Source organism: Somniosus microcephalus, chromosome 11 (assembly GCF_052327205.1).
Source record: "Somniosus microcephalus isolate GS21.2 chromosome 11, FLI_Smic_1.0, whole genome shotgun sequence".
NCBI lineage: Eukaryota > Metazoa > Chordata > Chondrichthyes > Squaliformes > Somniosidae > Somniosus > Somniosus microcephalus.
The window spans coordinates 126,485,082-126,501,131 of NC_140997.1; the positions used below are offsets into that span (position 1 = coordinate 126,485,082).

General features: G+C 51.2%; 1 protein-coding gene across 1 annotated transcript in view; it reads left to right on the forward strand.

Annotated features, from left to right (window-relative positions):
• Positions 1 to 16,050, forward strand: part of LOC147110875 (testis-expressed protein 264-like) — a 1,120,589-nt gene that overhangs the window by 75,906 nt on the left and 1,028,633 nt on the right. The gene's annotated exons all lie outside the window — the stretch shown is intronic.

The following is a 16,050-nucleotide window of genomic DNA, read 5'->3' on the forward strand; positions in this document are numbered from 1 at the left end:
GTGGGGTGGCTATGTTAATAAAGGAAGGAATCACTGTAATACAGAGAAATGATATTGGGTCAAAAGATCAGGACAATGAAACAGTTTGGGTGGAGGTAAGGAATAATAAGGGGAAAAAAACACTAGTGGACGTAGTCTATAGGCCTCCGAACTGTGGCAACTCTGTTGGACGGAGTATCAATCAGGAAATAGTTGAGGCTTGTAATAAGGGAACATCTATAATTATGGGGGATTTTAACTATCATATTAATTGGACAAATCAAATTGGGCAGGGCTGCCTTGAGGATGAGTTCATTGAGTGTATTGGGGATGGGTTTCTTGAGCAGTATGTAACTGAACCGACCAGGGGGCAGGCAACCTTAGATCTGGTCCTGTGTAACGAGACAGGATTAATTAAAAATGTCCTAGTAAAGGATCCCCTTGGAATGAGTGACCATAACATGGTTGAATTCCATATTCAATTAGAGGGTGAGAAGGTTGGATCTCAAACAAGCGTACTAAGCTTGAATAAAGGAGACTATGAAGGTATGAGAGCGGAATTGAGTAGAGTGGATTGGGAAAATAGATTAAAGGGTAAGACGATACATGATCAGTGGTGTACATTTAAGGAGTTATTTTACAACTTCCAAAAAATATATATTCCACTGAGAAGAAAAGGGTGTAAAAGAAAAGACAGCCATCCGTGGCTAAGTAACGAAATTAAGGATAGTATTCGACTAAAAACAAGGGCATATAAGGTAGCCAAATCTAGTGGGAGGATAGAGGATTGGGAAAACTTTAAAAGACAGCAAAAAATAACAAAAAGATTGATTAAGAAAGGGAAGATAGATTATGAAAGTAAATTAGCAAAAAATATTAAAACAGATAGTAAGAGTTTTTATAGTTATATAAAAAGAAAAAGGGTGGCTAAAGTAAATGTTGGTCCCTTAGAGGATGAGACTGGGAAATTAATGGTGGGAAATATGGAGATGGCAAAAACACTGAATATTTTACATCAGTCTTTACAGTAGAAGACACTAAGAATATCCCAACACTGGACAAACAGGGGGCTAAAGGGGGGGAGGAGCTAAACACGATCAAAATCACTAAGGAAGTGGTACTCGGTAAAATAATGGGACTCAGGGCGGATAAATCACCTGGACCTGATGGCTTACATCCTAGGGTCTTGAGGGAAGTGGCGGTAGAGATTGTGGATGCATTGGTAATAATTTTCCAAAACTCCCTGGACTCGGCAATGGTCCCGGCAGACTGGAAAACTGCTAATGTAACACCCTTATTTAAAAAGGGCAGTAGACAGAAGGCTGGAAACTATAGACCGGTTAGCCTAACATCTGTGGTAGGTAAAATTTTGGAGTCCATTATTAAGGAGACAGTAACAGGACATTTGGATAATCATAATTTAATAGGACAAAGTCAGCATAGCTTTATGAAGGGGAAGTCATGTTTGACAAATTTGCTGGAGTTCTTTGAGGAAGTAACATATAGGGTGGATAAAGGGGAACCAGTGGACGTAGTGTATTTAGACTTCCAAAAGGCATCTGACAAGGTGCCACACAAAAGATTATTGCTTAAGATAAAAAATCACGGGATTGGTGGTAATATTCTGGCATGGATAGAGGATTGGCTATCTAACAGAAGGCAGAGAGTTGGGATAAATGGTTCATTCTCAGACTGGCAATCAGTAACTAGTGGTGTTCCGCAGGGGTCAGTGCTGGGTCCCCAACTCTTTACAATCTATATTAACGATTTGGAGGAGGGGACCGAGTGTAACATATCAAAGTTTGCAGATGATACTAAGATGGGGGGGAAAGTAGTGAGTGAGGAGGACATAAAAAACCTTCAAGGGGACATAGACAGGCTAAGTAAGTGGGCAGAGATTTGGCAGATGGAATAAAATACTGGAAAGTGTGAGGTTATGCACTTTGGCAGGAAAAATCGTAGAGCAAGTTATTATCTTAATGGCAAGAAACTGAAAGTACTGAAGTACAAAGGGATCTGGGGGTCCTGGTGCACGAAACTCAAAAGGTTAGTATGCAGGTGCAGCAAGTGATTAAGAAGGCCAATGGAATGTTGGCTTTTATTGCTAGGGGGATAGAATATAAAAATAGGGAGGTATTGCTTCAGTTGTACAAGGTATTGGTGAGACCGCACCTGGAATACTGCGTACAGTTTTGGTGTCCATACTTAAGAAAGGACATACTTGCTCTCGAGTCAGTACAAAGAAGGTTCACTCGGTTAATCCCGGGGATGGACATATGAGGAGAGGTTGAGTAGATTGGGACTCTACTCATTGGAGTTCAGAAGAATGAGAGACGATCTTATTGAAACATATAAGATTGTGAAGGGGTTGGATCGGGTGGATGCAGGGAAGATGTTCCCGATGATGGGTGAAACTAGAACTAGGGGGCATAGTCTTAGAATAAGGGGCTGCTCTTTCAAAACTGAGATGAGGAGGAACTACTTCACTCAGAGGGTGGTAGGTCCATGGAATATGCTGACCCAAAAAATTGTAGAAGCTACATCATTACATAAATTTAAAACAGAAATAGACAATTTCCTAGAAGTAAAGGGAATTAAGGGTTACGGGGAGCGGGCAGGAATTTGGACATGAGTCCAGGTTCGGATCGGTCATGGCCCTGTGGGTAGCGGAGCGGGCCCAGGGGCCGTGTAGCCTGATCCTGCTCCTATTTCGTGTGTCTAATTCTGTTAGATGCAGGAGATGGTTCTGTGATAGTGGATTGGCAGTTAGGATCAGATCAGCCATGATCTTATTGAATGGCGGAGCAGGCTCGAGGGGTCGATTGGCCTACTCCTGCTCCTATTTCTTATATTCTTATGTTCTTAATCCATGGGTACTGATCCAGATTCCATCGAAAGTTGGAAGATGATCAGCAATGCATCTACTATTTCTAGGGCCACTTCCTTAAGTACCCTAGGATGTAGATTATCAGGCCCTGGGGATTTATCGGCCTTCAATCCCATCAATTTCCCTAACACCATTTCCCTACAAATACTGATTTCTTTCAGTTCCTCCCTTTCATCAGACCCTATGTTCCCCGGCATCTCTGGGAGGTTATTTGTGTCCTCCTTTGTGAAGACAGAACCAAAATATGTATTTAGTTGGTCTGCCATTTCTTTGTTCCCCATTATAAATTCCCCTGATTCTGACTGCAAGGGACCTATGCTTGACTTCACCAATCTTTTTCTCTTCACATATCTATAGAAGCTTTTACAATCAGTTTTTATGTTACTTGCAAGCTTACTCTCATATTCTATTTTCCCCATCTTAATTAATCCCTTTGTCCTCCTTTGTTGAATCCTAAACTGCTCCCAATCCTCAGGATTATTGCTTTTTCTGGCCAATTTATATGTCCTCTCCTTGGATCTTATGCTATCCCTAATTTCCCCTCATTAGCCACGGTTGAGTCACCTTTTTGTTTTATTTTTATGCCAAACTGGGATGAACAAATTCTTTAGTTCATCCATGCGGTCTTTGAATGTTTGCCATTGCCTATCTACCGTCAAGCCTTTGAGTGACATTCCCCAATCAATCCTACCCAACTCGCGCCTCAGACCATCGTAGTTTCCTTTATTTAAATTTAGGACCCTAGTCTCTGAGTCAACTACTTCATTCTCCATCTTAATGAAGAATTCAATCATATTGTGATCGCTCTGACCCAAGGGGCCTCATAAAACAAGATTGCTAATTAATCCTTTCTCGTTACATAATACCCAGTCTAAGATGGCCTGATCTCTGGTTGGTTCTTCAACATATTGGTCCAGGAAACCATCCCATAAACACTCCAGGAATTCCTCCTCCACAGTATTGTTACTAATTTGGTTAGCCCAATCTATATGTAGATTAAAGTCACCCATGATGACTGCTGTGCCCTTATTGCACGCTTCTTTAATTTCCCTTTTAATGCCATCCCCAACCTCCGCCTTACTGTTTGGAGGTCTATATACCACTCCCACTAACGTTTTCTGCCCCTTGGTATTTCTCAATTCTACCCATACAGATTCCACATCATCAGAGCTAATATCCTTCCTTACGATTGTGTTAATCCCTTCTTTAACCAGTAATGCTACCCCACCTCCCTTTCCTTTTTGCCTATCTTTCTTGAATATCGAATACCCCTGGATGTTGAGTTCCCATCCTTGGCCATCCTTGAGCCACGTTTCCGTAATCCCAACCAAATCATATTCGTTTACCTGTGGCATTGCCACATTGGAGAAACACTGTGTGTATGTCGGTAAACCTGTATAATCCCCTTTTAACTGCTGTATTCCCCTCCCCCCGCAAGACAGTTGCAAGCTGAGAGGAATAAGGCATGTTCAGACTTGCCTGCTGCTGAGAGAAGGAAAACCAATCAGGTTCCAGCAGGTGACCAATCCGTGAGTCATCACAGGCTCACGGGCTTTACGAATTCAGTACTGTATTGTGAGAGTTGGAGTAAAGACCTATTTCTTGTAGCTCGCTGTGTTGCCTATTTCTTTACGTGGGAGACTGTAGTCTCCAACATTGGTGACCCCGAATGTCGGCGGCCGAAGCCCCCGACTCACGTAGCCCTACAGAGGCCAGCAACGACCCGACGGCAACCAGCAGCAGCCCGATGTCGGCCGGCGCCGCGTCCTTGAAGCTCCCCACCTTCTGGGAACACCAAGCACCAGCTTGGTTCTCGCACACGGAGGCCCAATTCACCCTTCGCAGGGTTCAAGACGATGAAGAAAGGTACCTCCACGTAGTCTCAGCACTAGCAAGCTCCACCGCCGCCGAAATTCTCGACCTGCTGGGGAACCCACCACAGACCGGCAAGTACTCAACCATTAAGGGCCGCTTGCTGCAGGCTTACGGCTTGTCCGGGGAGGAGAGGGCCTGTAGGCTTCTTTCACTACCAGGCCTCGGCGACTCTACCCCGACCCAGTTGATGAGCCGGATGCTTGCGCTCCTGGGCTCTGAACCGCAGTGCTTCTTGTTTCGGGCCCTTTTCCTCAGCCTGCTTCCTCAGCAGGTACAGACTGCCCTCGCGGGGTCCCCGATCACGGACTGCGTACAACTGGCAGCCGCCGCGGACAAAGTCTTCGCCGTCGCCCAACTCGGCTGTGCAGCCGCGAGGCCCCCCGACACCACCGAGCGCACGCCGCCACGCCAGGCCGCAGAACTATGCTACTACCACGCGCGTTTCAGCCACAAGGCCCAACGCTGCAGAGCACCCTGCTCTTTCGATCAAACCAAGATGGCCACCCGGCCCAACGCGCCAGCCCCGCGCCGCCGTCTAGGCCCGCTCGACCGCACCCCTGCCGCCACGATGGCCATCGGCACCGCAGTTAAACTGCTGTACATAACCGACTCCCTTTCAGGGCGCAGATTCCTTTGCGACACCGGAGCCCAATGCAGCATAATTCCTGCCTCCCAGCTCAACATCCAGGCAGGCTGCAGCGGCCCACCCCTCGTGGCGGCAAATGGCGCAGCCATCGCTACTTTTGGAAAGCGACGGGCCGAGGTTTGTTTCAACGGCCAGCGATTTACGTGGGATTTTGTGACGGCCTCGGTGGCACATCCCTTGCTGGGCGCCGATTTTCTTTGCGCCCACGGACTCCTGGTCGACGTCCGCGACAGGCGCCTGATCGACGCAGCAACTTTCGCTTCACTGGCCTGCCAGCAGAGCAACAGCCCGGCCCTCGTCGGGTCCTGCTCTGCCCCGGCGGATGACGACTACGCCCGCCTACTCGCAGATTTCCCGAGGCTCACACAACCGACCTTCTCAGCCGCGGCAGCCAAGCATGGTGTCGAGCACCACATCGCCACTACAGGACCACCAGTGTTCGCCCGAGCCAGACGCCTGGACCCAGCCAAGATGGCGGTGGCCAAGGAAGAATTCGCCACGATGGAGAAACTGGGCATCATCCGCCGTTCGAACAGCCCCTGGTCCCCCCGCCTCCACATTGTGCCCAAGCCGGGCGGTGGCTAGCGCCCCTGCGGCGACTACAGACGGCTCAACGATGCCACCACGCCCGATAGATACCCCATTCCGCACATCCAAGACTTTTCGGCACACCTAGCAGGAAAGTCCGTCTTTTCCAAGGTCGACCTGATTCGCGGCTACCATCAGGTCCCCGTCCACCACGCAGACGTCCAGAAGACAGCGGTCATCACCCCCTTCGGACTGTTTGAGTTCCTGCGCATGCCCTTCAGGCTCAAGAACGCCGCACAGGCCTCCCAACGGCTCATGGATTCCGTCCTATGGGACCTGAGCTTCCTGTTCGTCTATCTGGACGATATCCTCATGGCCAGCACCAGCAAGGCCGAGCACATCGCGCATTTGCGCTCCCTTTTCCAGCGCCTCAGCCAACACGGGCTAATCGTCAACCCGGCCAAATGCCAGTTCGGAGCAGCCCAAATTGACTTTCTCGGCCACAGAATCTCGCCAAGGGGAGCCATTCCCCTACCTTCCAAGGTGCAGGCGGTGGCGGACTTCCCCCAGCCCACCTCGGTCAAGGCGCTGCAGGAATTTTTGGGGATGGTCAATTTCTATCACCGTTTCGTGCCCAAGGCCGCCTCACTCATGCGCCCCCTCTACGAAGCCACCAGGGGCAAAACGGGCAAAGAGCAACTCGCCTGGTCCAGCGAGATGGCGACAGCCTTCCACCAGACCAAAAGCGCCTTGGCCAACGCCACACTACTGGCCCACCCCATCCCGGGCGCCAAGACCGCCCTCACCACGGACGCCTCGGATTACGCTGTCGGCGCTGTCCAGCAACAGTGGGCCGAAGGCGCGTGGCAGCCACTGGCATTTTTCAGCCGACAGCTGCGCAAGAACGAGCAGGCCTACAGCACGTTCGACAGAGAGCTCCTGGCCCTGTTCCTGGCAATCCGGCACTTCCGTTTCCTCCTGGAAGGCCGGCCATTCACCGCATTCGTGGACCACAAGCCGCTCACTTTCGCCATGGCCAAAGTAACCGAACCCTGGTCCGCGCGCCAACAGCGCCAACTCAACTTCATCTCGGAGTTCACCACGGACATCCGCCACGTCGCCGGCAAGGACAATTTGGTGGCCGACTGCCCCTCAAGACCCTCGCTCCACGCAGTGCACCTGGGCGTCGACTACGCCAGCATAGCGAGAGACCAGGCCGCCAACGCGGAGATCCAGGCCCTCAGGACGTCAACCACCAGCCTCACTCTGGCCGACATCCACTTCCACGCAGCCGGCACAACCCTCCTGTGCGACGTTTCAGTTCCTTCGCCTAGGCCGGTCGTCCCATCTGCCTGGCGCAAGCGAGTTTTTGACATCATCCACGGCCTCTCACATCCAGGGATGCGTGCGTCTCAGAAACTCATGTCCGCCAAGTTCGTCTGGCCTGGACTCCACAAGGACGTGAGAGACTGGACCAACACATGCGTGGCGTGTCAGCGCGCTAAGGTCCAGCAGCACACCAAGGCGCCATTAGAGTCCCGGTGCCCGAGAGGCGTTTCGACCACGTCCACGTCGATCTGGTAGGCCCCTTGCCGCCGTCGCACGGTTTCACACACCTCACAATCGCCGACCGCACCACCAGATGGCCCGAGGCGGTTCCCCTCGCCTCCACCACCACGACCGACGTCGCGCGAGCATTCGTCTCGACATGGGTGGCCCGGTTCGGCGTGCCGACCGACATATCCTCGGACAGAGGCCCCCAGTTCACCTCCCACTTGTGGAATGCCATCACCGCCGGCCTCGGCACCAAGTTGCACAGGACAATAGCCTACCGCCAACGGGCTCTGCGAGCGCTTTCATCGTTCCTTGAAAGCCTCCCTCCGCGCCAGCCTGGCCGACACCAGCTGGATCGACAAACTACCCTGGGTCCTCCTGGGATTGCGCACCGCGCCCAAAGAGGACCTCCGCGGCCGAGATGGTCTACGGCCAACCGCTCAGAGTACCAGGCGACTTCCTCCCCCTGACAACGGAGCCGTGGTCGGCCGCCAGACAGCTTTCCCTGCACCAGGACACGGCCCAGCAATTCCGTCCAGTGCCCACTTCGCAACACGGCCCGCAGCCGCCCTACGTGCCTCGGGACTTACGACATGCGGAGTTCGTCTTCGTGCGCCGGGACGCGCACAGAGGCCCGCTGCAAGCACCATACACCGGCCCCTTCTCAGTATTGGAGACGGGGGACAAAGCTTTTCTTATCGACGTCGGCGGGAAGCCGGACCTTATTTCAGTAGACCGCCTCAAACCGGCGCACCTGGACCTCAGCTTCCTGGTTCGTCCGGCTCTTCCCCCCACGGCAGGGCAGACCTCCTGCGTTGGCGGCGGCCCCACAAGAGGACCAAGACATGCCAGAACCTTACTTCCCGGCCGCCGCCCCACCTTCGCCGGCAGCCCGTCCAGCCAGCCCACCGGCAGACCAGCCGCCAGACCAGCCGACGAACCAACTGGCCGACCTCCCAGGCAGCCCTCCTCACACGCCAGATGGCTACTACAGCCGCTACAGCCGTTTGGTCAAACCTCCGCAGAGACTGACTTTTACAGTTAACGAGGATTCTGGGGGAGCGTATGTGGCGTTGCCACATTGGGGAAACACTGTGTGTATGTAGATAAACCTGTATAATCCCCTTTTAACTGCTGTATTCCCCTCCCCCCGCAAGACAGTTGCAAGCTGAGAGGAATAAGGCATGTTCAGACTTGCCTGCTGCTGAGAGAAGGAAAACCAATCAGGTTCCAGCAGGTGACCAAGCCGTGAGTCATCACAGGCTCGCGGGCTTTACGAATTCAGTACTGTATTGTGAGAGTTGGAGTAAAGACCTATTTCTTGTAGCTCGCTGTGTTGCCTATTTCTTTACGTGGGAGACTGTAGTCTCCCACATACCTCTATTTGCGCAGCCAATTCATCCACCTTATTACGAATGCTCCTCGCATTAAGACACAAAGCCTTCAGGCTTGTTTTTTTAACGCTCTTAGACCTATTAGAATTATTATTTACTGTGGCCACGTTTGATTTAAACCGTTGATTTCTCTGACTGCCACTTTTGTTTTTCTCCTTCCTATCTTTTGCTTTTATCCTCGTTTCCCTTTCCTCTGTCTCCCTGCTCAGGTTCCCAACCCCCTACCATTTTAGTTTAACCCCTCCCCGAGAGCACTAGCAAACACTCCCCCTTGGACATCAGTTCCAGCCCTGCCCAGGTGCAAACCGTCCGGTTTGAACTGGTCCCACCTCCCCCAGAACCGGTTCCAATGTCCCAGGAATTTGAATCCCTCCCTGTTACACCATTCCTCTAGCCACGTATTCATCTGAAATATCCTTCTATTTCTACTCTGACTAGCACGTGGCACTGGTAGCAATCCTGAGATTACTACCTTTTTGAGGTCCTATTTTTAATTTACCTCCTAACTCCCTATATTCAGCTTTTAGGACCTCATCCCGGTTTTTACCTATATGCACCACGACAACTGGCTGTTCACCCTCCCCTTCCAAGATGTTCTGCAGCCGCTCTGAGACATCCTTGACCCTTGCACCAGGGAGGCAACACACCATCCTGGAGTCTCGTTTGCGGCCGCAGAAATGCCTATCTATTCCCCTTACAATAGAATTCCCTATTACTATAGCTCTACCCCTCTTTTTCCTCCCGTCCTGTGCAGCAGAGCTACCCCTGGTGCCAGGAAGTTGGCTGCTGCTGCTTTCCTCTGATAAGCCATCCCCCACAACAGTACTCAAAGTGGTGTGTCTGTTTGAGAGGGGGATGTCCACAGGGGACCCCTGCACTACCTGCCTGCACCTAGTACTCTGCCTGTTGGTCACCCCTTCCCTTTCTGCCTGTCCAACCTCTACCTGCATTGTGTCCAACTCCCTAAACGTGCTATTCACGACGTCCTGAGCATCACGAACGCTCCAATATGCATCCAATCACAGCTCTAGCGCTGCAATGCGGTCTGTCAGTAGCTGCAGCTGGATGCACTTCCTGCACACGTAGTTGTCAGGGACACAGGAAGTGTCCCTGAGTTCCCACATAGCGCAGGAGGAGCATACCATGTGGCCGGGCTGTCCTGCCATGACTTACCCTTTAATTAATTGAAATTAAATTAAATCAATCAATCCCACCAATTACACTACAGTTAAATGGTTTACCAACAGTCCCCGCTACACCAGAGAGACCTTACTAACTATAAACCACAGAGTTAAAGTTTAAAAAGTGAGAAATACTCACCAACCAATCACCTACCTGCCTTCTGGTGACGTCACACTTCAATTACTTTTTACTTCTCTCCCTCCGAGGTCGGAGACTATAGATTTGTAAACCTCACCTGAACTCTGGCGCCCTTTTTAAATTGCCGCTCCGCTCCTCTATCACCCCCAACACCCCTTCCCCTTCGCCCGGCACCTTCCCGTGCAAGCGTAGGAGATGCAACACATGCCCTTATACATCCCATCTTCCCACTGTCCAGGGCCACAAACACCCCTTCCAGGTGAAACAGTGATTTACTTGTACTTCTTGCAATTTAGTATACTGTATTCGCTGCTCACGATGTGGTCTCCTCTACATTGGGGAGACTAAATGCAGATTGGGTGAACGCTTTGCGGAACACCTCCGTTCAGTCCGTAAGGGGGACCCTGAGCTTCCGGTCGCCTGTCACTTTAATTCACCGCCCCATTCCCACTCAGACCTCACCGTCCTCGGCCTCTTGCATTGTTCCAATGAAGCTCAGTGTAAGCTCGAGTAACAGCGCCTCATCTTTTGATTAGGCACTTTAAAGCCTGCCGGACTCAACATAGAGTTCAACAATTTCAAATCATAACCTCGGCCCCATCATATATATTTTTTCCACACTCGTTTTGTTTGTGTTTTCTTTTCTTCTCTCCCACATGGCAGCTGTCTTTCATTCTGCCAGTGCAATTTACACTTCATCTAGAGCCATCTTTTGTTTCTTAACATGTCCCATTACCATCGCCTTTTGCCTTGAATATCTCTTAATGTCTCTTAACCTCTCCTGCCTTCTATCCTATCACAGACCTTCCCTTTTGTTCTTTCATCCCCTCCCCCTTTCCTAGCTCCTGCACCTGCTTAAAAATCTGTTCCATTTTATGCTTTTTTCCAGTTCTGACGAAAGGCCATAGACCTGAAACGTTAACTCTGTTTCTCTCTTCGCAGATGCTGCCTGACCTGCTGAGTATCTCCAGCATTTTCTGTTTTTATATCTGGGAGATTAAACTTTAATTCCTGGAGACTCCAAGATAATCAATATTCGTAGCGAAAATCTGAGGCAGATCCTGTTCTGCCTTCTGATATTTACACCTCTTGCCCCCGAAGTACTTTCTGCTCTCTCAGCACAATACCCCACTGGATTAAGATGGTTGTCACCAAGCCGTTCTTTCCCCTGTCTGCTTTGATCTACAGCCAATGTCAAAGAAGCAAGTGTCACAAACCAATATTTTAAATTTAAGTCAGGCAGACTTCAAAGGGATGAGACATAAATTGACCACAGTAAACTGGGCTGAACTGTTTATGGGTAAACCTACAGACAAAGGCCCCGATTTTCCTGGAGCCGTCGGGTGGGGTTTCAGGCGGGCGGGGGCTGAAAATCGCAGAAATAGGGGGTCGCGACCCTTCCCCGCCCCGCCCGACTTTCGCCCCGTTGTTTCAGCACAACCCGAATCAGCCCCGCCTGCAGCAGGCAGGAATGGTCGGCGGGAGCCTACAGATCAATAATTGGCATGTTTAATCCTATTTTCAGGGTCCCTTGGAATTTTCAGCCTTTCCCCACGTAAACCACGCCTGGTGGGAACACCGCTGATGAAACCTGGCATGAACAATGTCGGCTTGCTTGCTTGTGGAGGATTGGCTCTCTAACAGAAAGCAGAGATTTGGGATAAAAGATTCATTCTCAGACTGGCAATCAGTAACTAGTGGTGTTCCGCAGGGGTCAGTGCTGGGTCCCCAACTCTTTACAATCTATATTAACGATTTGGAGGAGGGGACCGAGTGTAACATATCAAAGTTTGCAGATGATACAAAGATGGGAGGGAAAGTAGTGAGTGAGGAGGACATAAAAAACCTGCAAAGTGACATAGACAGGCTAAGTAAGTGGGCAGAGATTTGGCAGATGGAATACAATACTGGAAAGTGTGAGGTTATGCACTTTGGCAGGAAAAATCATAGAGCAAGTTATTATCTTAATGGCAAGAAACTGGAAAGTACTGTAGTACAAAGGGATCGGGGGGTCCTGGTGCACGAAACTCAAAAAGTTAGTATGCAGGTGCAGCAAGTGATCAAGAAGGCCAATGGAATGTTGGCTTTTATTGCTAGGGGGATAGAATATAAAAACAGGGAGGTATTGCTTCAGTTGTACAAGGTATTGGTGAGACCGCACCTGGAATACTGCATACAGTTTTGGTGTCCATACTTAAGAAAAGACATACTTGCTCTCGAGTCAGTACAAAGAAGGTTCACTCGGTTAATCCCGGGGATGAGGGGGTGGTCATATGAGGAGAGGTTGAGTAGATTGGGACTCTACTCATTGGAGTTCAGACGAATGAGAGGCGATCTTATTGAAACATATAAGATTGTGAAGGGGCTTGATCGGGTGGATGTGGTGAGGATTTTCCCAATGATGGGTGAAACTAGAACTAGGGGGCATAATCTTAGAATAAGGGGCTGCTCTTTCAAAACTGAGATGAGGAGAAACTTCTTCACTCAGAGGATGGTAGGTTTGTGGAATTTGCTGTCCCAGAAAGCTGTGGAAGCTACATCATTAAATAAATTTAAAACAGAAATAGATAGTTTCCTAGAAGTAAAGGGAATTAAGGGTTACGGGGAGCGGGCAGGAAATTGGACATGAGTCTAGGTTCGGAATGGTCATGGCCCTGTGGGTAGTGGAACGGGCCCAGGGGCCGTGTAGCCTGGTTCTGCTCCTACTTCTTGTGTTCTAATTCTGTTAGATTTCAGGAGATGGTTTTATTCCTGTTCCTGGCTGGGGTGGAGATCGCCTTTACAGAAGGTAAGTACTGTAGAAAATATAGGAACAGAGTGATCTCCTGGACGAGTTTCGATCGCCTAGATGGGTCGGAGAGGAATTTCCCAGATTTTTTCTCCCAAATTGGCCATTGGGTTTTATATCTGGTTTTTCGCCTCTCCCGGGAGATCACATGGGTTCGGGTGGGATGGAGAGTGATAGAAGATTTGAGGTTAGGATCAGATCAGCCATGATCTTATTGAATGGTGGAGCAGGCTCGAGGGGCCGATTGGCCTACTCCTGCTCCTATTTCTTATGTTCTTATGTTCAGCTGCAGGTCAATCAGGACTGAAGAGATTTAATCAGCCAGCATTTGTAGGCTGCAGGACCTTGTTGCTGAAGGCTTGGGGCAAATTGTTGAAGGCTTAGGCACAGCTGTGGAAGGTTGGAGCCTCACACACTTCTCCAGTGTGAGCTCCTGGGAAGCCCCTCTCAGCACCCTAACTCAGCGCCTCCTCAACGGAGGCATCTGCCAGAAGCATGGGAGGCCTTTTGTTCCTAACCTTCTTGGCATTAAAGGATCTCCAACAGCAGAGGAGGCTGCAGCAGCACCAGCAGGAGCGACAGGCTGCGGCTCAGCCACCTGAGGCAGCACAGGCCAGAAGGGACCAGCACATGGAAGGCCGTTGGCGCAGGAGTTACCTCCCAAACAGGGTCTACAGACACGGGGTGAGCTACCTCAACATGACTGAGCAGCAGTGCCAAAGGTGGCTCCGACTTTCGCGAGAGGTAGTGACTGACATCTGCCCAATGCTGCAGCAAGACCTGGAGCCCAGAGCACCAGGTCGACACTCCTTACCAGTGGCCATCAAAGTCACCACCGCACTCAACTTTTATGCCTCAGGCTCCTTCCAGGGATCAGCAGCAGACATCAGTGGCATCTCCCAGGCGGCTGCACACACTTCCATCAAACAGGTCACCGATGGCCTCTTTGCCCTCGCACACAATCACATCCATTTCACCCGGGATCGCGCAAGTGTGAGGGCGCGAGCGCGTGGATTAGCTCAGCTGGCAGACTTTCCAAGGGTGCAGGGCGTCATTGACTACACACATGTGGCCCTAAGGGCACCCCATCGCAATCCAGGAGTTTTTGTCAACCGCAAGGGCTTCTACTCCCTTAACGTTCAGCTGGTGTGTAACCACAAGAAGGAGACTTTGCATGTTTGTGCCAAGTACCCTGGCAGCTGCCATGACTCCCTCATACTGCGCCAGTCTACTGTGCCTCCGCTATTCAGTCCGCCAAACGAACTTCAGGGATGGCTATTTGGAGACAAGGGATATCCCCTTCGGAGTTGGTAATGACGCCGGTGAGGAGACCAGCCAATGAAGCTGAGGAACGCTACAACTCCAGCCACATTTCCACCAGATGCATTATCGAGCAAGCCATCGGATTGCTAAAGATGCGCTTGAGATGCCTGGATAGATCAGGTGGCGCCCTACAGTACTCATCAGCTAGGGTCTCCAAAATCGTTGTGGTATGCTGTGTGCTTCACAACATGGCACAGCATCGTGGCTTGCCGATTCCGCAGGACCAAGAGGCTGCTCACAGAGCCGCCTCGGATGAGGATGATGCGGAGGAGAAGGAGGAGGACGGAAACGAGCATCCTGCAGAGGCCCGTCAAGCAGCGGCACCAGTGCGTGAGAACATTGCTGGGCGGAATGCAAGGAACGCATTCATCCTGGGCAGATTTGCGTAGCCTGGTACCTCAAACACTGTAGCCTCGCTGCTTCTTAACTGACCATGGATAGTGGCCCATCCCTGCGCATTTCTACCTATTGGACCAGCTTGCTGACATCTGCAAGTAATCCTAATGCCTCAATGTGAAATCCCCATTCGCCAAATGACAGACGCCACAACTCCAGCAGTTGCCACCAGATTTTTTATGTACAACAAAGTGACTACCCTTGTGATTAGTGGTGCTTTATTTTTCTCTTACGCGTGCGCCTACGTAGTGGTACCCCTGTGGCTTCAGCAGATGTGGAAGCCCCTTGCTCACTTTGCTGCTGCTCCTGTCTCGACACCTTTGGCAGGTGTCCTCTGGGGTGAGGAGCCTGTGAGGGCTCGCCAGCAGTCTGCTGCTCCTGCGGCTGTGCAGGGGTTGAGACTCCTATCTCACTTGGGTGTGAACTCCGGCGGGGCTCTGAAGTGGCATGGAAGTGAGAGCGCATGGAGAGGAGCCCCCACTTCCTTGAGGTCTGCCAACAACTCCCCTCTCATGGGTCAGCTCCCCCTCAGTGCCTGCAAGTGGCTGGAGAGCACCTTGCTGCACATCAGGGGGGCCATGGGGACCCGTCTCTGCACTGGAAGTCCTGCTCAGAGGGACTTCCATGAAGGTCTGGTTTCGGTACTCAATAGATGCCCATCGCTCCTCAAGAGATGTCATTCTATTCTGAGCACTCACCATGTTTTCGATACCCTGGCGACTAAGCTCCTCCATGGCCGTAGCCCTCCTCTCCTCGGCTGCAGCCCTCCTCTCCTCGGCCGCAGCCCTCCTCTCCTCGGCGGTAGCCAGCTTTACCACGGAGGTAGCCATCCTTTCCGTGGTGATGCTTTCATGCGCCAATGACTCCAATAGGGCTCTGCTCATGTTCGCGATGGACTCCTCTATTCGCTCCACACTCGCAGCGACCCTGGAGACAAAACCTCCCAGAGACTCCTGCATCTGTGCATGGAGATCCATCACCTCCTCTCTTGCGGATGGACCCAGAGGCATAGGGTCGACATGCAGCTGAGCTGGCAGAGGCCTGCGCCCTCCAACGAGGACTCTCCACTGCTGTCCCTGTCTCCACAATCTGCTGATGCTCACTTGTGAGCTGTGAAACACCAGGTAACAACACTACTCTATGTCCCGAAGACCCCCGCCGAGGTGTGAGCGTCTGCGCTGGTGCTGGGTGCGCTTACTTCTGCTGACGCTGCACCCTCAGAGGCTGGAGCTTCCTCTGAGGAGTCTGGCTGCAAAGCCTCTGCCTCGGCAGTGGGGACGGGGGCACCGGATGGTCCTGTGGGGGAGTAAAGGAAAGAGTTAGAGATGTGATGCCAAGGCGACTTGCACATTGGATTTGG